General features: G+C 41.7%; 1 pseudogene; it reads left to right on the top strand.

Annotated features, from left to right (window-relative positions):
* Positions 1-2,654: 2,654 nt before the first annotated feature.
* Positions 2,655-24,668, top strand: LOC125830494 (uncharacterized; annotated as a pseudogene).
* The last annotated feature ends 935 nt before the right edge of the window (positions 24,669-25,603 follow it).

The following is a 25,603-nucleotide window of genomic DNA, read 5'->3' as shown; positions in this document are numbered from 1 at the left end:
ACCTCCGTCTCCACAAAGGCTAAAAAAGCAGAATGAGGATGAATTCTTTGGTAAGTTTATCTCTCTCCTTAAACATGTTCAAATTAATCTGCCTTTGGTTGACATTTTGCAGGGTATCCTGAAGTATGCTAAATACGTGAATGATATAATGGCTAGCAAGAGGAGGCTCACGGAGTATGAAAATGTCGCACTTACTGAGGAGTGCAGCTCTAGAATCCAAAATAGACTACCCAAGAAGTTAAAAGATCCAGGTAGTTTTATTGTGCAGATTATAATTCGGCAAAATGTTCATGTCTGGGGGTTGTGTGATTTGGGGGCAAGTACAAATCTGATGCCCTTGTCATTGTATCAAAATCTTGGGTTTGGTACTCCAAAACGAACCACTGTTATTCTCCAACTCGCTGATAGATCCATTGCTAGGCCAGGGGGTGGTAGAAGATGTGTTAGTTCAAGTAGGTTCCTTGATTTTTCCTGTGGATTTTGTGGTCTTAGATTTTGAACCCGATTCTGAAGTTCCATTTGGGACGTCCGTTCTTGGCCATGGGTAGGGCATTGATTGATGTAGCAGTTGGTCAATTAACTATGAGGGCACATGATAAGGTTGAGGTATTCAATGTTTACCACACTTTAAAATTGTCTTCTATCTATGAAAAGTTGTCTGCTATTATTGTGGTTGATCGTATAGTAGAATCACAAGTAGCTGTGCCCGAAGATCCCTTAGAGAGAGTATTAGTTGGTCATGAGGTGGATGGAGATACTGAGGCTCAAGATATAGAAACATGTTTGAATCTATCAATGGTTGACACTCGTAAGCTTCGAGCGGAGTCATTAGATCGTGAGTTAGGGCCCCACCAAAGCCATCAATAGAAGAAGCTCCCAAACTGGAACTAAATCTCTGTTAGCTCACCTAAGATATGCTTATTTGGGTGCTAATGAAACTTTGCATGTTATACTTTCTGTAGAGTTGTCTGAATTACACGTTGATGCAACACTGAGGATCTTAAAGCGGAGGAAGAAAGCGATTGGATGGCAGATGGATGATATTCATGGGATTAGTCCGGCATTATGTATGCACAGAATCCAAATGGAAGATGATCACAAACCAAGTGCACAACATCAACGTCGGCTAAATCTTTTGATGAAAGAAGTGGTAAGAAAGGAAGTGATAAAGTGGCTAGATACTGGAATTGTGTACTCGATCTTTGATAGTAAGTGGGTAAGTCCGATGAAATGTGTTCCCAAGAAGGGAGGTATGATAGTGGTAATGAACGAAAAAAATGAGTTGATTCCTACTAGAATAGTGATCGATTGGAGAATTTGTATGGATTACCGGAAACTTAATGATGCTACCCTGAAAGATCACTACTCTATTCCCTTCATTGATCAGATGCTTGACCAACTAGCAGGGCAGGAGTACTATTGTTTCTTAGATGGGTATTCTGGATACAACCAGATCTTAATTTCCCCCGAGGATCAGGAAAAGACCACGTTCATTTGTCCTTATGGTACCTATGGTTTCAAACGCATGTCATTCAGACTTTGCAATGCACATGTGACTTTTTAGAGGTGTATGATGGCTAGTTTTCATGATATGGTGGAAGACTTTGTAGAGGTGTTCATGGATGATTTCTCCGTCTTTGGAAAGTCTTTTGAGTATGTCTCCGGAATCTTGGTAAAGCACTTGCTAGATGTGAGGACACTAACTTAGTTCTAAATTAGGAAAAGTGTCATTTTTTGGTTAGAGAGGGAATAGTGTTGGGTCACAAGGTGTCAAAATCGGGTTTAGAGGTTGATAAGGCCAAGGTAGAAGTTATTGAGAAATTGCCTCCTCCTATTTCTGTAAAAGGGGTGCGTAGTTTTCTTGGTCATGCAGAATTTTATCGGTGATTCATCAAGGATTTTTCCAAGATTGCAAGACCTATGTGCAGTCTTTTGGAGAGGGAGGTGAAATTTGACTTTTATGAGTTGTGCTTGAAAGCTTTTGAGATGTTGAAGAGAAACTTAATTGAGGATCCCATCTTAATTGCTCTTGATTGGGATTACCATTTAAACTCATGTGTGATTCAAGCGACGTAGCAGTGGGTGCAGTATTGGGACAACGAAAGAATAAAGTGTTCCACTCGATCTATTATGCAAGCAAGACCCTGGATTCTGCACAAGCTAATTAGATCGTGACTGAGAAGGAGATGCAAGCTCTAGTGTTCACCTTCGACAAGTTCAGATCGTATTTGGTAGGTACTACAATGATTGTTTTTACTGATCATGCAGCTATTAGGTACCTATTCAACAAGAAGGATGCTAAACCAAGGCTGATTCGGTGGATATTGCTTCTCCAAGAATTCGACCTTGAGATTAAGGATAGGAAAGGTACGGAAAATCAAATAACTGATCACTTGTCTAGGTTGGAGAATTTTTCCCATGTGAATGAATGTGAGCAAATTCAGGAAGAGTTTCTCGATGAACAAGTGATGGCATTAGATATCTCCCAAGTGTAATGGTATGCAGACATTGTGAATTTGATAGTAAGTGGAGATTACCCTTCGGGTGAAACCACCCAACAAAAGAAAAAGCTCAATCATGATGCTAACTTCTATATCTGGGATGAACCATTTTTGTTCAAGCAAGGTGTGGACCGGATAGTGAGAAGATGAATTATGGAGTATGAGGTTCAAAAAGTGCTCGAAAGTTGTCATGTTATCCCATATGGAGGTCACCATGGAGGAGAGCGCATGACGCATAAGGTACTACAATTTGGTTTCTTTTGGCCCTCGTTATTTAAAGATTTTATTGCTTTTGTGAAGGGTTGTGATAAATGCCAAAGGTTGGGTACTATTTCAAGAAGACATGAGATGCCGCTAAGAAACATTTTGGAGGTGGAAATCTTTGATGTGTGGGGTATTGACTTCATGGGTCCCTTCCCACTATCTAGTGGAAACTAATACATTCTTGTGGCTGTGGATTATGTGAGTAAATGGGTTGAGGCTGTCGCTCTTCCTTCGAATGATTCAAGGGTGGTGCTAAAGTTCATCAAGAAGCACATCTTCACTCACTTTGGCACTCCAAGAGCAATCATAAGTGATAGAGGTAAGCATTTCATTAACCATCTAGTTAAAAATCTTCTTGCTAAGTATGGTATTCGGCATAAGGTTGTTACAGCTTACCATCCTCAAACGAGTGGCTAAGTACAAGTTTTGAATACAGAGGTGAAGCAAATTTTGCAGAAAACGGTGAATGCGCAGAGGAAAAATTAGTCTGAGAAGTTAGATGATGCGTTGTGGGAATATAGGACTACGTATAAGACACCCAAAGGGACTTCTCCTTATCACATAGTATTTGGGAAAACATGTCATCTTCTAGCAAAATTAGAACACCAAGCTTATTGGGCAACTAAGAGGTTGAACTTGGACCTTGAGTTGGTTGGTAGAAAGAGAGTGAATCAACTGCATGAACTTGAGGAGTTCAGGCTTCACGTGTATGAGAAAGCCAAGATCTATAAAAAAAGACGAAGAGGTGGAATGACAAGAACATAGTTACTCGTACTTTCACTCAGAGAAAAAAGGTACTACTCTTTAACTCTAGATTGAGGTTATTCCCTAGAAAACTAAGGTCTAAATAGAGTGGTCCTTTCGAAGTGGTAAGAATGACACAACATAGGGCTGTTGAACTGAAAGGTGAGACTGGCCCTACGTTCTTGGTAAATGGGCAAAGAGTGAAAAAATACTTTGGTGTGGATTCGGATCGTGATCGGGAGGCTCTGAAGCTAAATGATGAATGATCCAAGCTACGTCGTGCCGCGACGTTAAATCAAGCGCTACACGGGAGGCAACCCGTGAACAATATGTAATAGATAGGTAGTTCATTTTTGAATTTTGATTCTGTTTGTTTTAGCTTAGTTTCAATTCTTTTAATTAATAGTTTTAGGTAGATAGGATTTTTCATTATTTGTAACTTAGTTTTTAATAATGAAAAACGAAAAATAAAAATATACCTGGAGTCAAGCACACTACTGGCGCGCCTCTCCTGACATAGAAGTTCAAAGCGCCTTTTGAGGCGCGACACTGGTGCGTCGCCCCTCCATCGCACCTGGCACTTGCAAGCTAGTGTTCTGAGCTATGCGGCGCGCTAAGGCCTAAAGATCAGAGCATCTTTCCAGGTGCACCACCGACACATCTCACCCACAACGCCCCAACGTCTAAAATTGTCAAAAATAGGGTTTCGACTCGATTTACCCGACCCAACCCCCCTTAAATCCCTAAAACTTCCATTCTTCCCCTCATTCTCTCTCAAATCAACCGACCCCTCCCCATATTCTTCTTCCCTAACTCTTCAACTTATTCCATTAAATTCCAAATTCCTCCATTAAAACTCCCACCAAAACTTCTCCCATCCCCCAAACCAACTTTCTTTCTTCCCCCCTCTAATTTTTTATTTTTTTCTTTTGTTCTCTTTTTATCCTTCTTAACAGGTTGTAATGGCACCAAAATCAAAGAATGTGGTGGGTTCTAAGCAGAGTAGGAAGAGTGAAACTTTCGGGAACTTTAGTAGCCGAGAATCGGTGCAAAAATTTGGTAAAAAAGTTGTGCAAAGGTATGGCTGGGAATGGTTTGAATGTCAAAAGGAAGCTAAGTATATGGGCGATGAATATGTGAATGAGGTAAGATTGCAGTCACAATTTCCTGTTATTTATCGGACTGTGATTGAGTTGGGATTGAGGTTTATTTTTGAAAATTCGGGTGATTGTAAATTGACATTAGTTAGGGAGTTCTAGGCTAATTGGCTTACTGAAACCAAGTATAAAATTGTGCCTGTTAGGGGTAAGGATGTGAAATTTTCTGCTAGAATTCTGAATGAGTTTTTGGGAACTCTGGACTATGACGCTGATGAGTTTAATAGCTTGAAGGATAAACCTCTTTATAGGGATATCCGACATACATTGTGTGGGGTTGAGTCGACTGCTACGTGGGAGCGAAGTAAGGATATTGGGAGGCATAATACCCTCCACTGTGCTAATTTTAATCAGGTAGCCCGAGTGTGGTCGAAATAGTGTGTAGTCTGTTGCTACCAGCTAAACATCTTATAGAGGTAACGCGAGATATGGTGGCTTTGGTTTATATGTTGATGAATGGGATGCCTATTAATGTTGGGGCATTTTTTAGGCAAAACATGATGAAGCTCAAAAGTAATTTGAGGTGGCAGTTTTGTTATGGGGGGTTAATTACCTAGTTTCTGAGGGGTGGGGGTATTGAAGAAGAAGCGGTGGACATGACTGTTGCTTACCACCCTGATTTGACGGGCAAGATAGTTGATGTGACTAGGACGAAGGCACTGGACACGTCTCATGGACCTATCTTGTCAGCCCAAGAGAGGCAAGCCCGAGATGACAGTATTATGGCTAGGATGTTCAGCATGGCAGAATTGCAGTTGCGGATAGGAGGAGGTCCGGTCACTGATGAGGAGGTGGAGACATTAGCGGATCGCTATCCGTTGATAGAGAGTGCAGCTTTTCTGTACAGGTCTGGTCCCGCCTTTCTGGAACTCTTTGATGATGATGAGGCCACGACGGATGAGGCGATGGATGAAGAGGATGATGTTGATGTCGTTAATGATGAGGCAAATACATTAATGGTTTTTGATGGAGGTGACGATGAGGCCTAGAGGACCGAGGGAGTATTCCTATCTCTATACTTTGTTTTAATTGTGCACTGAGGACATTGCTTATTTTTAAGTGTGGGGTGGGTAATATTTCTCTGTTGTGTATAGTTGTTTACTGCTTTATCGAGTCTAGTGTTAGTTTAGTAAAAAAAATTATTTTGGGTTCCTCAACGTTTATTTTTGGTACTTTTACTGAGGATAGTCCCTTTGAACCGACTAGGACTAGTTTTATTGCTTTATTGAGTCTTAGAGTCGTCATAGAAGTGACAGTTCCCAATGATGGATGGATGACGACCGTCTTAAGGAAAATTAGTCACATAGAAGAGTAGGATTGAGAAACCAACCTTGGTCTTTTGAAACTATGTCCGAAAACGTTAGCCAAACATCATGGGTAGTCATAATTGGAAAAGTGAAATCGAATGTTAACCTTGTAACAAGCATGTGTTCTTAGTTTTGACTCAAAATATAAAAAAATAAATGGGCTTAATTGTGTAGTAATACCGTAATGCAAGTTGTATGAGCATGTTAGTTGATATATCCTTATATGTGTCATGATGCCATGTGTGGTGAGTGTTGATTGGTTCTTGCTTAACTTGATTTCTAGAACTTGCCTTGTGTGTGTTGAATTAGTAGCTTGTATGACTCAGGGAATGTGATTGTGACATTTCTTTGAAATAGCCAATTTTTTACTCTACTTGTATGCCTACCATTGAAATTATTCCTAGTGAAGCCCCATTGAGCTTTTAGCCTTGTTTGTTGATAAGCCACATGATAAGCCGAAACACATATTTTTGATACCAAGTTCTTTTGATCCTAATAAAATCCTCAATGCACTATGTTAAGAAGAAGGGTTGAAAATTGTTGGTTGATATCAAAAAAGGTGAAATGCTAAAGTGTGTGGAAAAGAAAAGAATAAGTAAAACTTTGTTTTGGCCCTGGTCCTTAGTGACAATGTGCACCTCAACTCAATTGAGGGTGGCTATTTCAGAAATATGCTCTAAACATTGGCCTTGGTCCTGTCAAGGATAATGCGTACCTCACTCGGACCTTAAAATCTAGAGTGAGGGTGGCTAGTGCAAAGGTATGAGAAAAAAAAAATAAAGGGCAAAGATGGAGCAACAAAAAGGGATAAATATTCATGAAGTGTGTACTAGGAGGAAAGAAAAACTAAGTAGGAGGTTGTTGGCAAAACAATGACATGTGCATTAGGAAGGTGTAGTCACTAAAACGATTCCCAAATATTCCCTCCCTTACCTTAAGCCGACATTACAACCAAATAAAAGTCCTCTTGATTCCTTGAGAAATATAAGGTGAAAGTAAGAATACACTATGGGCAAGCTTATGTTATGTTGAGAGAAGTAAGAACTTCTTTTGTGAGAGTGAGTTAATTGTTTGAAAAATAGGCCTTGTTGTTATTATGATTGCTTGAGTGAAAGGTTGTACTACCACAAATAAGTGAAGGCATTCATGGCATGTGTTCGGATTGTCTAATTGATGTGATTATATGAGTTTGCATTAGCCTGGAAAAATAAGTAAAAGAGTCATTCTTTGAGCATGTATTCTAACTTGGTGTAAATGTTGTGAAATGTTTCATCCATTGTGAACTACAAGATCATGATTAAAAATGTTTGATTGATTTTAAGGTGGGTTGATAAGTCCAAGGGTTGTGAAAAAGAGTTGATAGTCTAAAGATTGTTTGAGGACAAACAAAAGTCTAAGTGTGTGGTGGTGATCTTAGACAAATTTATATGCCTAAGTTGTCAATATTTACCCATGAATTGATTGAATTAAAGAATGATCTTTAGTTATTAGTTTGATTTTCATCTAACTTGCTATGATTGTTCACTAACACACATGATTAGTTGTTTCAGGGACTTTTAAAATTAGTTGGAATTGATTTGGAGAAGAAGAAGTGAAAAGGAGAAAAAAATGATTAAGGCAAAATGACACATTGGTTGGTGTGCTGAGAGGCGCGACGCACCACTACTTGAATGACTGGGACGCTTCTCAATCGCACTAAGATGCGCGACACGCCAAGGAGAAAATGAGAGGGCCTGGCTGGCACACTGCCACGCGTGGTGCGCCAACACTGAAATGACTAGGGCATGTACCAGGCGCGATGGAGGCACGACACCCCAGCCATATCCCGACTTTTACAGCTTAAAAAGTGTTAAATAGGATTCCTAATTGTAGTAGGTTTTGTCTCCAAGTTTCCCAACTCTTATAAATTGACCCTTAGCGCTTCGTTAGGGTTCGACTTTTATTGGGTGTGCAAGAACAAGTATCAACGTTTGTAATAGGCTTTGATCTTCTAACTCTTCTATTTTCCGAAAATCGCATGAACAATTGTATTTTGTGGTTTTCTAATAGCATGAGTGGCTAAATGCCCTAGTTCTAGGGCTGTAGCTACGAATGGATTATTGATTATTAAAGGATTTTTGAATTAATTATTGGTTGCCATGATAAGTTACTTCTATATTCTTGTTTTAGTATTTCGTGCTTGATCACCATGAGATAAATATATTGTCTAATCTTAAAATCAAGAGAGGCAGGATTAGATAGACCAGAGAATATAAAGAGGTCGGTTGACCCATTTGATTGAGGTGATTAGTGTTCAGGAGTGACGCCCAGACGAACAACTTGCTTGGTTACGAAATAGGATGAAATATAAATGCTCACCAGTTAGTCTATTTATCCCCGCTCAACGACGTAGCTAGGTAGCTAATTGGAGTAGGCGACAAAAGGTGTGTAGCCCGACTCATATAATTAACCCTATAAACCAGTAACTTGACAACTAAAATTAGTTCTAAGCCGATAATATGATACATGATATTAATACATGCTGCAGCCCTGGAATTGTCTTATACTTGCTTGAAACATCATCTTAAAGTCGTTCAATCTTGGCTACTTTTATTTATTGTGAAATTAGTAGTAGTTAACAACCATCACCATCTCTTTAAAGGTTACTTTTATTTTATTTGTAGAATTAAGTGTTAGATATAAATCGATCATAAGTCCCTTGGGACGATAACCCGTTTCTTTAAAGAATCTATATTACTTGCGCGACCACGTACACTTGCGTGTATATTAGGGAGCAACAAATATTTTGCTTCTCCGTGAGTAGTTTTCTGATATATCTACTCATGCTCAAATGTATAAAACATACTCTTTCTCTAGTTTGAGATTATTTCTCAAACCATCCTCTTCAAAGAGGTAACTGCTCTGTACTTAATCTTTCTAAAACTCATTTACTTTTCTCAAAATAATACTCTATTTTTTCATGTAAAAATGAAACATTTGGGAAATACTTAGTTCTCTTATACTCTTGCTCAAATTTTAGTTAGAAATCCTTCTCATACTTTTCTTTACTCTCTCAAAAACTTAGTTTGAAACAAAAATGTTGGCTTAAAAAGATTCTCAAAATTTATATATTACACCCTGGAAACTAGTAAGTTGAACTAGAGAGTTCTAGAGCTTTTCGAAAGAGTTTTAGAGTGTAGTATGAGGATTAAAAATCACAAAATGATTCCTATACTGAGAATAGAGGTTTTAAGGGCTTAATGTCAAGGTTCGACCCCTCCCCCCCCCAAGGACCCCCAAGGGGCCCTTGAGGAGGACCCCAAAAACAGTACCTAATCTGCAATTTTTAGTGAGCTACGGATGGCACCTACGTGGTGTAGGTCCATCCACGCTCCGTAGCTCCAAGTCGTGGGTCAAGGCCTGTAAGTTCCTGCAACTTTTAGCTTCAGTACTCCACACACGAAGGACCAGTACAGTTCGTAGACCCACCCACAGTCCGTGGGTGGAGGTATCGTGGGTTGGGGCAGATTTTCAAGTTTAGTTTTAAGTTAGGGGCATAGGGGTTAAGTCATTAATTAATTAGGAGTTAAGAGAGGTCGGTTAGTTAGTTATTAAACCACCTATATAAGCCTAATAGACCCCTAAACTAAATCAATTAACTCATTCTCCAAAGCACCCAAATTCTCTCCAAAAATCCTCTCTCTAGAAGTGAAGAAGAAGAAGAAGGGAAGCAATCTAGGTTGATTTTTTCTCCATTGAAGCAAGCTTGATTAGGGATTTGTATTAAGGTATGTTAGCTTAATCATCTATGGGTTCTTCCGCCCATAGAGCCCCCTAGGTTTTCCCCCAATTGTGAAGTCAAAAACCCAATTCTAGCTAGGGTTTCCTTCTACATTGTGGGTAGGGTTTAGGTATGATTCCAATCTAGTGGATAATACCTAATTATGGTTAACCCTAGTCTATTTGATGAATGTGATATTTTGTGGGTTTATGCCATTAGAGGTGAAATTGAAGGTTCATAGGTGATCTTCTTAAGTCAATGTCATGTGTAGTAATTGTTCAAGGTTAGGAAAATATAATTATGAATTGAACTAGACCTTAATGAATATGATTGATCTTGACTTGTAAAGATGAAATTGAACCTTTATGATCAATTATGACTAGCATCACCTCGTAATTAAGAATATGCTTAAAATACCTTGAAATCTAGGTATGAATGAAGGTAGTAAGAAGTAAAGCTTGAGTTTAGGGCTTGTAGTTGTGAATGTTGATCACTAAGGTTTTAGAGTGAAGCTAAGATGACTAACTATAGATGCCAAGGCTTTGAGAGTAGAACCTCCATGTGAATAGAAGGGTGATGAAAGACCCTTATCTACCTAATTCACCTTATGAATAATAGATGGTAGGAAGTGATAGAGTCACTTGAGTTATGATGATATCCTTGTGTAATTTAGAATTATAGACATGATATTAGGCATGAATATGAACTTGACATGAAAGGGGTTCTCACTTAGTAATGGTTCTAGGGTTTTAGTGGCAAATCCAATGTGATGAACTTTGTAAGCTAATGCTTTGAGAGTAAAGTCTAAAAGAGAATAGAAGCTTAATAGATAGAGTTAGGGTAGAAGATCTTTACCTACCTAATCTACCTCATGAATTGCTTGGATGCACAAAGTAATAGAATTACATGGGTTAGGAGGATATCCATGCCTAGTGCTTGAACCCTAGGCGGGATGATTGAAAGTAAGAATTGAACCTCAAGGAGGTGAAGTAGGGGATTAGACTTGTAGTAATTGAACTACTTGAATTATGAAAATGAATATCCATGTTTAATGTAGCTATTCTAGATGTGTTGATTTAATATGAATTTTGACCTTAGAAAGGGGGAAAGACATGGTAGTGTGCATATTGTATGAAGTTTAGTACATGCTTTAGAGACACTTTGAGAGTAAAGTGAATGTGCTCATGACCTAGTTGTAGTGTCGTTGAAAGTTTAATTCCATATACACACTTAGGCATGAATATCATGATAAAATGTGAAAGGTTTGTCACATATATTGATTCTAAGGTTTGAAAACTAGTCTCACCTATTGAATCTAGGAGCTTTAGTATGAGTTAGGTTGGATTGAGTGTCAAGACATTCTTCCACAACCATGAACTTAAGTCAAGACTTAATGTTAACTCAATGGGACTTAATGCCTAGCACCAAGTGGATATGAATATGAGATGGAAGCTATTACACTAGTTGAGTCCGGCTTCCCTTTGAAAGCTTTTACACTGGTTGAGTCCGGCTTTCCAAATGGGTTCATTTTACACTAATTGAGTCCGGCTTCCTAAAGTAGGTATCTCATGAGATGGAAACATTCTACCATAGTTGAGTCCGGGTTTCTAGAAGCAATCTCCTTATCCCATACCTATGTTCCCACATAGGTTACTTAGCTATTGGTTTCACCCAAGCTAAGAGTGTAGTTCTACCCTCGGCAAGTAGAGCGACCCCTTTAAGGTGTGGGGTAGACACCGGATTCCATATTAGCTCACATGGTCTATGTCGGTTAAGGCTTATGTCCTGAATAGTGTAGTAGTATATATAAGAGTATGAGTTGTAAACTATGGGTACTTAAGAAGCTTACTTAGTATGGGTAAGAGTATGGGATCTTACTTCCATTGCACAAGTATGCTTTGAAGATATCTATGGTATGTTCCTTTTCTAGTTTTTATGATTTGTGCTTATAACGTGTGCTTGATGGATTGTTGCTATAGTTGCCTTCCATGATATGATTGACTAAAGGTGATAGATTCCCTTGGTTATGAGAAGTAAGCAAATAATGAGACCAAGGAGGGTAAGTATGACTAGGATGACTTCAAGGTTATGCTTAGTGTGAAGGGTAGTATGGGATGCCTTTCATGCATTGCACAAGTGTGCTTTGAGGTTACTTGAGAATGGTTCTATTATGATATATATGACTAAGAGTCAAATAATGCTTATATGATGCTTATGTTGGAGACTTTGCCTATTATGGTTATGATATTGTCTCTTATGCTTATAGTTTATATTTCATGAAGTATTTCATATGATTTTAGATTATGTCTTATATTGACTAACCCTTATCTTATGCTCTTATGATTATGCTAGCTTACATATTTAGTACATTTTGTACTAACATATACTTTGCCTACATTCTAATCAAATGTAGGGTTTGGAGATTTGAGTGCTATTTTGGAGATAGGTTTCTAAGGAGCTAAGGAGTTGAAGATCTTGGTGAGTCCTCATAGCTTTGAGAACAAAACCCACCATTTAATTTATGTCTTTTATTTCATGTTTTGAGACTAATGTATGGGTTGTGTCCCAAGAGTTTATTCTAAAGTTTGTATTAGTTGGTTTGAGACAAAGTATAGAAAGACTTATGCTTGCTTTTATGAAAATGACATCGATTGTAAAAAGTTTTTTAAAATTTTCTGTATTTTCTATTATCTTATGTTCATGATATGCTAAGGGCTTGTATGAGACCCCTTCGGGGTCAAGTACGCCGTGTTACTTCTAGGGTATACCTCTAGGCCGTGACATTATGTAATGACCCTCTTGGTCATTTCTGTGTCTTGCCTTCTGTGTGTCGTTTAGAGCGGCGACCCCAAGTCATTTATGACTTGCTGGGACTGACAGTTCGGTCACCTGGTCGTTCGTTCGGTCTTGGTGTGAGTTTTTGTGTTTTGGAGCTTATGAACCTTGAACGATCATTTTCGATCAAAAGTTCAAGAAGATGACATCGGAATCCAATTCTGACGATTTCAGGTCATTTTAAGCTAGTAGCATGGTCGACATGACTCCCGAGGTTTTCAGTGTGAGTCGGTGTGATTAGGCGTTTTAGCCTTTGAATTTTGGCTTAAGTTTGACTTTGGTCAACATTCTGAGTAAACGCGCTCGGATGAGAATTTCGTCAGTGAAGTTAGCTCCGGAATATCGAGTTTGGTCTACATTGACCCTTCTTTTGTGTCCCGAGGTTTTCGATATCTTTCTGAGCCCTTTTGTGGGTTTTGACTTAAAATGACTTTTGGAAGTGGGACCCACTTTTTATCGAAATGACCTCTGATGGAAATTTTGACTGCGCCATTGAGTCTGGAATATCATATTTGGTATGGTTGCATATCTCGTTTGCGTGCACGGGGTTCCGAACGAGATCGGAGTACCCCGTCGGGGTTTTTAGTTGTTGGAAAAAATTGCAGAAAATCTGCAATATAATGCAGATTTTCAGCAACATTTCCAAAACTTCAAACTCTCTTAACTCTCTCATCTCTCAACCGATTTGGGCAATTCAAAAGGAAAAGTTGTGAGATTTTTCGAGGGCAACGCGTTGGTGAGCTCGGATAGTGGTTTGGGGTTCCCGTTTTCGCGATAAAACCTGACTGTAGTGCCTTTTTCGAGCATTTGTTTTTGGTTTATTGTTTTGGTCATATCTCACTCATTTTAGCTCGGTTTTGGGTGATTCGAAGTCCCACATGTTGAGAATTGTCGTGACTTCGTTGTAGAGTGTTCAAGGAGTGCTGGGCACCTCTCGATTCTCATTTATTCTGAGTTTTGACTGCTGCTGTAGGGTTTCTTTTAGTTTATTAAAGTGTGGTTTCTTGCTTGTTGGTTTTTGCTGTGTTTTGAGCCTCAGATTGTGCTCCATTTTGGAACACAAGTTTGGTGTGCTGTTTAGGGTCTCTTGACGCAGTCAAATTCGGACAGTTCGGTGCGGGTCCTATGATTTCCGTTTTGACTCCAAAATTGACCCGTCTCCGTTTGTTGTTATTTTGGTGTCTAAATGACCGTAGTAACGTTGTGACTCAATTTTTGATAGCAGGGCAGCGTTTCGAGACCGTTCGGAAAGGGAAAGCTCCGGTAAAGTGATTGGAGAGCGTACGGTTGGCCTTAAGGTAGGCTACGACTTCCTTTCTTTTAGATTGAGCTTAATTGTGTAAAAACATGTCGATTGGAGTGAATTGGGGGTGGTACCAGTTTACTACCTTAGTTTGATTAGATACCTTATGTTAGGATCGATTGGCCACATTTCGGGTATAGTATCATGTTAACCGGTTTAGTAGAGTTGCATACTTATGTGCTAAATGCTATTGTATGCTTGTATGCTATGTATTGCATGTCTTATTCATCCTTAATCGTAAGCATGATGTCCTTAGTCTAGGTTAGGCTAGCATTGCCTTAGACTTATGACCCGTGTGGGCTGGATAGCCTTGACGTTCTGCCGACGTCGTTCGGATGACTTAGCTCCTTGTAGACTGGAATAACGGACTTGAGTTTGATAGTTTGAGCCTTAGATTAGGCGTTATCGCTACTTGCTGCACTTATGTATCTTCTCCCTCTTATTCTGCGGTTCTGACGCATTCTCGAACGTTTAATGCATCACTCGAGGCGTGGGATTGAGATAGTATAGGCTTGGAGCCTTTTATGTGATATCTTAGAGTGGACGACGTTCCACGGTGGTTGTTGTTGGATTGAATCCTATTGGAGATACCATCACCCCCAGGGTCGTTCTTTCTAGCTAGGCTGGGAACGTATCGCTGGCTGGGTAGACTCAGTGATATCGGCGATCGCCCCCGGGCCTCTCTTTCTAGCTGGGCTGGGCGTGTGCTGTTGGCTGGGTGTCCCCGGGTCGCTCTTTCTAGCTGGGCTGGGAGCATGACTGCATGGTAGGATGACTCGCGATATCTACGTCACTCACGGGTCCCTCTTTCTAGCTGGCTGGGAGTGGACTGTTTGGTTGGGTGCCCCCTAGGGTCACTCTTTCTAGCTGGGCTGGGAGTGTACTGCTGGCTGGGTGGAGTCTGATGGATTCTCTTAGTTACTTTGGGTTGGGAGCCCGACTTTCTTCTTTCTCAGTAGACTTAGCCTTGTTGTGTACCTGTCGACTTATGGGGGTCCGTTCAGGTTTTATTTAAACTTGCGCCCGAGTGTACCTTCTGGGCTTATGGGGGTCCATTAGGTTTAGTTTAGTTGTACTTAGTTTGTTTCTGGTATGCTCGTGTGCTTTCTTTTCTTATCCGCTTTGACCTCTCTGTGTCTAGATTCTATCCTTTCTTATTGTTCTTACCCTTTTTGCTCAGTCGGCCTATGATGCCTACTGAGTACCTGTTGTGTTGGTACTCATGCTACGCTCTGCATCTATTTCGTGATGCAGGTCCCAGTACCGTTACCAGCGGTGATTAGTTCCAGCCTTCTTTTGCAGCTGTGATTCGGAGACGAGGGCGAGCACTTGGGGGGTTTGTTCTGTCTCCTTCTTTTGTTTTAGCTAGTCTTGTTGCCTTTGAGACACGCTCTGTTGTGGTCCACTTTTGGGACTTGTACTCTTTATTAGATAGCTCTGTACTAGTGACTTCCAGGTTCTGGGAGGGATTTCTGTATATATTTATTTTGGGTTGCTTCCGCTTGTTATCTTGTTTAGATTATTGTTTTCGCTAGTTTCTGCCCTTTTGCTCATTGCTTGATGTTCTGGGTTACGGGTTGGCTTACCTACTGGTAGGGTATAGTAGGTGCCATCATGACTCGAGAAATCGGGTCATGACAAGTTGGTATCAGAGCCCAGGTTCATCCGGTCTCACTTGTACAGAGCTAACGTCTCGTAGAGTCCGCAGATCGGTGCGGAGACGTCCGTAACTTATCTTCGGAGGCTACATGATGTTTTAGCAAGATTTCCTCTTTTGTTTCACTTTCGTGCAGCATATGTCTTATTGGTTCCTTAAGATCTCACTTGTTTCACTCTTTCGCAGGATGGCTCACTCGCGAGGTGGCACGGTCGGGGGTGATGCACCCAGGCCTGCAGACAGAGCCCCAGCTTGGGGTAGACGCCGACCCCGAGGTCAAGAGAGGGCCGCAACATCAGTCCAGGAGAGAGAGGAGGATCCAGAGCCAGTAGCAGACCCTTCAGCACTTCGTATACCAGATCAGCCGGTGGGGCCGAGGGCTAGTCCAGCCACCACCCGGACTAGTTTTGACTCCAGATCTCCAGGCCGCTATTTCTCAGCTCTTAGGTGTGCTTGGGGGGATGCAGCAGCCACCTGCCCCAGCTACACCAGCACTAGTACCGTAGGATCAGCCTTCAGTGAGGCTCCTCAGGTCCAGGTACCACCTGAGGGAGTACAGCTCTTGGCAGCGGACATACCTATGTCGCTTGAGACCAGAAGATGCTTGGTGTGTTTCTCAGGTTGACACCACCGAGGTTTTCTGGGGCTGTGGGTGAGGATGCCCAGAGTTTCTTACTACTTGCCATGAGAGGCTTCGCACTTTGGGCCTTGTGGAGTCTAGAGGGGCCGACTTCATTGCTTACCAGCTAGATGGGCCAGCCAGGCAGTGGTGGCGCACATTCATTCAGACCAGGCCAGTTGGATCTCCACCGGTATCATGGGATGAGTTTTCTGAGGCCTTCTTGGCCAAGTTTATCCCTCGTAACGTCAGAGACCGCCTCAGGGATCAGTTCTGCAGGTTGGAGCAGGGCACCATGTCGGTGGCAGAGTACGAGACTAGGTTCCACGAGCTCTCCCGTCATGCCGAGATGATATTACCTACAGAGGAGGAGAGAGTTAGGTGCTTTGTTCGTGGGTTGAGATTGCAGCTTCGGCTTGAGACCCAGTCCTTAGTTTCTGCGGGTAGATCTTTTTTAGACGTAGTTGACCAGCTAGTACTATGGAGCATCTTCGTCGCGAGGCCTAAGGGGCAGCGAGAAGAGGGCTAGGCATGAGGGCAGCTACAGTGACTCCCGCCCCAGGTCTAGAGATTATCATGACAGGGCCGGACGACGGTTTTGACAGGGTCAGTCTAGCAGACCTACACAGGCCTCTCTTCAGGCATCAGATGGTGGTCGGAGTGAGGCTAGTTCGAGTCAGGGCCGCGAGGTGTTTCAGTCGGGTTCTTCAGGCCATGGTAGTCGTTCTTCTGGGAGTCGCCCTCGACAGGGTTGCTATGAGTGTGGTGAGATGGGTCATTGGGCCAGGGACTGCCCTCAGCATAGTCGGATTGCTCCCGCTCCTCATGCAGCTCCCTCAGGTTTACCAGCACCTCCAGTTAGAGGCCGTGGTCAGGGTCAGGACCGTAGAGGTGGTCAGCAGGTATACGGGGTGGTCCCCGAGGAGGCAGGTCATGTGGTAGGTTGGTGATCAGGGCAGAGGCAGACATAGCCATTTCTACGCAGCTCCAGCGAGGGCGGAGGCTGAGGCATCAGACGATGTGATCACAGGTACTTTTTTTTATGCCAGCAGCCCGCCTTGGCTTTATTTGATCCAGGCTCTACTTTTTCGTATGTTTCTGTTTACTATGCCTCTTGATTGAGTATGATGTCTGAGCCTCTGGTAGCGTTGTTGCGTGTGTCGACCCCCGTGGGTGAGTCTTTAGTAGTGGATCAGGTATTTCGATCTTGCTTAGTTACTATCCAGGGGCGTAACACCCGGGCTGACCTTATATTGCTTGACATGGTTGATTTCGATGTGATTTGGGCATGGATTGGTTATCCCCTTATCGCGCTGTTTTAGATTGCTTTTCTAAGACCATTACCTTAGCCATTCATGGTATCCCTCCGGTGGTGTGGCAGGGATCTCGTGGTAGCACACCAGTTGGGGTTATCTCTTTTATTCGTGCTAGTAGGCTAGTGGCTAGTGGATGCTTATCATATTTGGCCTATGTGTGTGATGTGAGTAGGGAGGTTCTTCCGGTTGAGTCAGTTCCTGTTGTTCGTGACTTCTTAGATGTGTTTCCTATTGACCTACCTGGCCTATCCCCAGAGCGTGATATTGATTTTCCGATTGAGCTTGAGCCAGGTACTCGGCCTATTTCTATTCCGCCATATCGGATGGCTCCTGCAGAGCTCAAGGAACTCAGTGTTCAGCTTCAGGATCTCTTGGGTAAGGGATTTATCAGACCTAGTGTATCACCTTGGGGCACTCCCGTTCTTTTTGTTAAGAAGAAGGATGGTACTATGCGCATGTGCATTGACTATAGACAGTTGAATAAGGTGACAATGAAGAATCGTTATCCTCTACCTAGGATTGATGACCTATTTGACCAGCTACATGGAGCTTCAGTGTTCTCTAAGATTGATTTGAGGTCCGGTTACCACCAGTTGAGGATTAGGGCAGCGAACATCCCTAAGACTGCATTTAGGACCCGTTATGGCCATTATGAGTTCTTGGTGATGTCATTTGGGTTGACTAATGCCCCTGCCGCCTTTATGGACTTGATGACACGCGTGTTCAGGCCTTATCTTGATTCCTTCGTCATAGTCTTCATTGATGACATTTTGATATACTCGCGGAGTAGGGGTTATCATGAGCAGCATTTGAGAGTTGTGCTCCAAACTTTGAGAGATCAGCGGCTTTATGGCAAGTTCTCAAAGTGCCAGTTTTGGTTAGACTCTGTAGCGTTCTTGGGGCATGTTGTATCTAAGGAGGGCATTATGGTAGATCCGGCGAAGATTGAGGCTATTCGTGATTGGGCTAGGCCCACCTCAGTTACTGAGATTCGGAGATTCGTCGGACTAGCAGGCTACTACAGACGATTTGTGGAGGGTTTCTCTACCTTGGCAGCACCTCTGACCCAGTTGACTCGTGTTGATGTTCCCTTTGTTTGGTCAGAGGAGTGTGAGGCGAGCTTTTTGAGGCTCAAGGAGTTATTGACCACCGTTCCTATATTGACTCTTCCAGTTGAGGGCGAGGGCTTCACGGTATATTGTGACGCATCCGGCGTTGGTTTGGGTTGTGTATTGATGCAGCAGGGCCGGGTTATTGCTTATGCGTCGAGGCAGCTTAAGATTCATGAGCGCAACTACCCCACCCATGACTTAGAGTTGGCGGCGGTAGTTTTCGCACTTAAGATTTGGAGGCACTACTTGTATGGAGTTTGTCACGACCCGAGACCATCCCCAAGTCGTAACATACGTATTCAACCTCTCGGAGGTCTCATACAAGCCCTTAGCATTCATCACATTAGATATGTAAAATAGTGCGGAATTAAAAACTCTTTAAATAAAGTCCCATAAGACTCAAAGGTCACTTTTAAAAACATCATTCAAAAGTACACAAGCGGAATACTAAGTCTCTTAGCCATCTTAGACATAAACGTGAAAACATACTAGGGACACGGCCCTTTACAATCAAAAGAAGTCTATTAAGTCTATTACAAGAATCTTATCATAAAACTAAAATAGAAAAGTCTTGCCCTCGACATATGAGGACATACCACAAAATCTAGGAAGAACTTCAAATCCCAAGTTACTACAAAACCCGTTCACTTGCCGGAACCTACACTTGTAGAAAATAGAGAAATATGGAATTAGCACAATTAAGTACTAAGTGTGATGACCATGCAAAAACATGCCAAAACGGACATTTACAAGGAATAATTGCTTTCATATTATTTTGATAAAACCTTCACTTCGTAAGTATGAGAGACATAATACAAGTCAATGTTCACATATAAAACCATAGCCAACAATATACATACTCAACATATATTCATATACAACCCATGCTTAACTTTAAAAGAACACACACCATTTCATTACCGTAGGACCTCTACCTAATATAACCTTAAGACACACTTGAGTGAGACAAGAAGTGACCGCCATACAACCTCTTCAAGCACACTTAAGTGTTCCTCAAGATTAGCTTAGATAATGACATTTCCTTTATAACATAACATCAATAGACCAACATTCTTTAAGAAACCATTTAGGAGACATTCAAGCACATAAGGGGACTTTCACATAATAGTCGTTAGACTTAGGGAATTCACTTTAGTATTTTCAAAGCCTACTCGTGCCATGTGTAGATAGCATCCCATACTACTACCTACACGTTCTAGAACCTATCCAATAACTAGAGTGCATATCCCACATGATGGGAATAGGCATAACCGACATAGACCATACTAGCTAGGCATGGAATCCGGAGTCTATCCTACTCCGTAGAGGTTGTTCTACTTGCCAAAGGTAGAACTAGTAAGCAACCCATGTAGGCACATGGTTTAGGGGATGTCCAAGGAAGTTCATTGTGCCTAATCTCATACTCAACTAGGCCACCTTCCTAACCACATCCACTCGGTGCTAGCCTTGTTTCCCATAGAGTATTCAATCACATATGTACTTAGAGAGGGTTCCTTTTCTAGTTCAACCAACTCATAGTACCTCTTCCCAAGAAAGTCCCCATCTCTAAGTCATGGCCAATCAGGGTTCATAAGGATAGCTCATTTGACTTTCTTAGATAAGGATTTTCATGCCGTTCCGGCTCCATCCATCTCTAAGTCTATCATTTCACTCAAGAAGGGAACTTCGCCCTAAGGCCCATCCTTCAAGGTTATACATTTACTTAGGAAAGCTAGACTTATAAAAGGGCACCATTTCTTAGTTTTGCCGATTCAAGTCTTGGCCTAGAATTCCTCTTTTAGCATTTATAGAAAGGGCACCATTTCTTAGTTCTAGCCCACTTCACACATTCATGCATTCAAGACTTTAAGTAACAAGGAGAGACACTTTAGTCTACCAACCAAGTCACAACATTATCATCTAAGGATACTTCATAATCCAACATCATTTCATATATACATCATGAGAAAAATCATACTTTAAATCACAATGTTATCCACTTTACATAGGATCATCACAAGATCACATAAACTCATTCACATCATACCTTCACACATAAAACTTCACATAAAACTTTACATATAGCTTCATATAGGACTTTACATATAGCCTCATTTATATATATAATATACAATACAATAACACTTTGTACAAGATCACCTTATAACCATAAGAATACCTTCACATAGTACAATAACATTTCATAACTTGATAACACTTTAATTCAATAGATAATGCATTCAAGTCCATGTTCATAATACATTCCATAATTAAACACCTCCACCATAAGTGGATCAAACTAAGCAAGAACAATTTTATCCTTAATAAGAGATTAAGCCAACTTACCATCCTCCAAAGCCATAATCAACAACACTCAAGTCCCAACCATTTTACTTACCACAAGAGAATTCATCCATAACTTGCCCATAAGGCCACAACTTTCAATTCATCCATACATCATCAATTCATCATAGATAGATGTAGAAAATCATAAGAGTCACTAATACAATCCAATCCAAACACAATTTCATAAACTTTGAATCATAAGCAAAAGACCCACTTCATAAGCAAATTTAGGAATTTAGGGAAAACATGGGTTCTTCAAGGAATTTCATACGAAATCATCTTTAAAAAAATATTAATTCATCAATATAATGGCTTAGAAAACGTTTTGCCAATGAGCCCATGCTTAGATTAGAATTTGAGATTTTGTTCTTTGAAACCCTTTTGATTGGACTCCTTGAAAGAAAGATTGATCAAGGATCAAGGGTCACCATACCTCTAAGTTGAAAGCCCACGAAAAATTGAAGAAGAAAGAACTCAAAATCTTCAACCCTAGCTCCAACTTCTTCTTCTTCTTCTTCCTCTCTTCTTCTCTTCTTCACTCAAGAACCCTAACTCTTACTCTTTTAAAATGGAACAAAAATGATCCACAATCAGTCTAACACAATAATATAACCTCAAAGGAAAAGATTTGTGAAATGACCAAAATGCCCTTATATTTCCGGACGGACTCCTTGCCAACTGCCCAACTTTCAAAGGGCATAACTCACTCATACGAACTCGGAATCGAGCAAACTCGGTGGATTTGGAAAGATCGTTCCAAGGGCCTTCCAAACATAACTGGAACTACTCCTGGATCATCCTGATTTAGGAGTTATGACTGCTCAAAGTTGGCCAAAAACTCACTGATTTCCCACACTTAACCAAATTTCCAGGTTTTGAACTTAGCCAATTTCCAAATTCAGAACTTTTTTTTCCAAAAGTGACTACTTCCAATTTATGCTTAAACTTTAAAAATTCATACGTTAGGCTCTAGTTTCACCTATCTGTTTTTAGGGTCGCTACAGAGTTCGATGTGAGATCTATATCGATCAAAGGAGTCTTCAGTACATCATGAGCCAAAGGGACCTTAATTCGAGGCAGCGTTGTTGGATTGAGCTCCTGAAGGACTATGACCTCTCTATTCTTTATCATCTGGGCAAGGCGAATGTGGTAGCGGACGCCTTGAGCCGAAAGGCGGTGAGTATGGGTAGTCTAGCCTTCTTATCTGTTGAGAAGCCACCCTTGGCTATGGACATTCAGTTCTTAGCCAATAGCATGGTTCAGTTGGATATCTCAGATTCTAGACGTGTCTTGGCCCATATGGGAGTTCAGTCTTTCTTGCTTGATAGGATCCGTGGTTGTCAGTTTGAGGATGAGGCCTTGGTGGCCCTTAGAGATCGAGTGTTAGCGGGTGATGGTGGCCAGGCTACCTTAGATCCTGATGGAGTGTTGAGATTCGCCGGCCACATCTGTGTTTTGAGAGTTGGGGATTTGATACAGTTGATACTTTTCTGAGGGCCATGAGTCTAGATACTCTATCCATCTGGGCACAACGAAGATGTATCGTGATTTGAGGCAGCATTACTGGTGGAGTGGCATGAGGAGAGATATTGCTGACTTTGTTTCCCGTTGCTTGTGCTGCCAGCAAGTAAAGGCCGAGCATTTGAGGCCTGGTGGTGTGTTTCAGAGATTACCCATTCCGGAGTGGAAGTGGGAGCGTATCACTATGGACTTCATTGTGGGGTTGCCTCGGACTCCTAGAGGTGTTGACAGCATTTGGGTCATCGTTGATCGATTGACCAAGTCAGCACATTTCCTTCCTGTTCAGTGTTCATTTAGCGCCGAGAGGTTGGCTCGTATCTACATTCGGGAGGTGGTTCGACTTCATGGGGTGCCAGTTTCTATTATATCAGATTGGGGTTCTCAGTTCACGTCCAGCTTTTGGAGGACCTTTCAGGATGAGTTGGGCACTCGGGTTGACCTTAGCACAGCTTTCCACCCGCAGACGGATGGCCAGTCGGAGTGTACTATTCAGGTCCTTGAGGATATGTTGCGGGCATGTGTTATGGATTTTGGAGGTCAGTAGGACCAGTTCTTACCTTTGGCGGAGTTTGCATACAACAACAGCTACCACTCTAGTATTCAGATGGCCCCATTCGAGGCATTATATGGTAGACGTTGTCGCTCTCCAGTTGGTTGGTTTGAGTCTACAGATCCTAGGCCGCATGGTACAGATTTGCTGCAGGAGGCCCTGGATCAAGTGAGGGTGATTCAGGATAGGCTCAGGACGGCTCAGAGTAGGCACCAAAGTTATGCGGATCGGAGGCGCCGACCTTTGAGATTCTCTGTTGGTGATCGGGTATTCCTCCGTGTGTCGCCCATAAAGGGTGTGATGAGGTTTGGGAGGCGGGGCAAGCTTAGCCCCAGGTACATTGGGCCTTTTGAGATACTCCGGACATTTGGGGAGGTTGCTTATGAGTTGGCCCTACCTCCAGCATTTTCGGCCATCCACCCGGTTTTCCATGTCTCGATGTTGCGGCAGTATGTTCCTGATGAGTCTCATGTGCTCCAGTATGATGCAGTCGAGTTGGATGATCGTTTGACATTCGTAGAGGAGCCAGTTGCCATTCTAGCCAGAGATGTGAGGAGATTGCGCTCGAGAGCCATTCCTGTTGTTAAGGTCTGTTGGAGGCATCGTCCAGTCGAGGAGGCTACCTGGGAGACCGAGCAAGAGATGCGAGAGCAGTTTCCCAGCTTGTTTAAGCCTTCAGGTACTTCTTGACCCTTACTTTCGCGGACGAAAGTCCTTTTTAGTAGTGGATATTGTAATGACCCTCTTGGTCATTTCTGTGTCTTGCCTTCTGTGTGTCGTTTAGAGCGGCGACCCCAAGTCATTTATGACTTGCTGGGACTGACAGTTCGGTCACCTGGTCGTTCGTTTGGTCTTGGTGTGAGTTTTTGTGTTTTGGAGCTTATGAACCTTGAACGATCATTTTCGATCAAAAGTTTAAGAAGATGACATCGGAATCCAATTCTGACGATTTCAGGTCATTTTAAGCTAGTAGCATGGTCGACATGACTCCCGAGGTTTTCAGTGTGAGTCGGTGTGATTAGGCGTTTTAGCCTTTGAATTTTGGCTTAAGTTTGACTTTGGTCAACATTCTGAGTAAACGCGCTCGGATGAGAATTTCGTCAGTGAAGTTAGCTCCGGAATATCGAGTTTGGTCTACATTGACCCTTCTTTTGTGTCCCGAGGTTTTCGATATCTTTCTGAGCCCTTTTGTGGGTTTTGACTTAAAATGACTTTTGGAAGTGGGACCCACTTTTTATCGAAATGACCTCTGATGGAAATTTTGACTGCGCCATTGAGTCTGGAATATCATATTTGGTATGGTTGCATATCTCGTTTGCGTGCACGGGGTTCCGAACGAGATCGGAGTACCCCGTCGGGGTTTTTAGTTGTTGGAAAAAATTGCAGAAAATCTGCAATATAATGCAGATTTTCAGCAACATTTCCAAAACTTCAAACTCTCTGAACTCTCTCATCTCTCAACCGATTTGGGCAATTCAAAAGGCAAAGTTATGAGATTTTTCGAGGGCAACGCGTTGGTGAGCTCGGATAGTGGTTTGGGGTTCCTGTTTGAGGTAATTTCGTGATAAAACCTGACTGTAGTGCCTTTTTCGAGCATTTGTTTTTGGTATTATTGTTTTGGTCATATCTCACTCATTTTAGCTCGGTTTTGGGTGATTCGAAGTCCCACATGTTGAGACTTATGGGGGTCCAGTTAGGTTTAGTTTAGTTGTACTTAGTTTGTTTCTGGTATGCTCGTGTGCTTTCTTTTCTTATCCGCTTTGACCTATTTGTGTCTAGATTCTATCATTTCTTATTGTTCTTACCCTTTTTGCTCAGTCGGCCTATGATGCCTACTGAGTACCTGTTGTGTTGGTACTCATTCTACGCTCTGCATCTATTTCATGATGCAGGTCCCAGTACCAGTTACCAGCGGTGGTAAGTTCCAGCCTTCTTTTGTAGCTGTGATTCGAAAACGAGGGCGAGCACTTGGCGTTTTGGGGTTTGTTATGTCTCCTTCTTTTGTTTTAGCTAGTCTTGTTGCCTTTGAGACACGCTCTGTTGTGGTCCACTTTTGGGACTTGTACTCTTTACTAGATAGCTCTGTACTAGTGACTTCCAGGTTCTGGGAGGGATTTCTGTATATATTTATTTTGGGTTGCTTCCGCCTTGTTATCTTTGTTTAGATTATTGTTTTCGCTAGTTTCTGCCCTTTTGCTCATTGCTTGATGTTCTGGGTTATGGGTTGGCTTACCTACTGGTAGGGTATAGTAGGTGCCATCATGACTCGAGAAATTGGGTCGTGACACATTATAACTCAAAATAGTGTTCATGCTGAAATATAGACATGAATGAATCAACTCAAGGATCTCAATAACATTATAGAAAAGTCAATACTAAGAACTCAACAATACTACTCATGTCAAGAATACTCAATTCATAGGGTTCATGCAGAAATATAAACATGAATGAATCAACTAATAAATCTATAATATATATCAATTCAATAATTAGGAATATAATTTCAAAAAGAATCAAGAACTCAAAATCAACTCATCTGAAGATTACTCAAATAAAGGGATAGAACCCTAGATTACTCTTTTATTGATTTAAAAGTAGATATAGGGTGTGA

Source organism: Solanum verrucosum, unplaced genomic scaffold (assembly GCF_900185275.1).
Source record: "Solanum verrucosum unplaced genomic scaffold, falcon-dt-bn FXZP01000228.1, whole genome shotgun sequence".
NCBI classification, from domain to species: Eukaryota; Viridiplantae; Streptophyta; class Magnoliopsida; order Solanales; family Solanaceae; genus Solanum; species Solanum verrucosum.
Note: the sequence above shows the minus strand (reverse complement) of the source record. Positions and strands in the feature narration are given on the sequence as shown.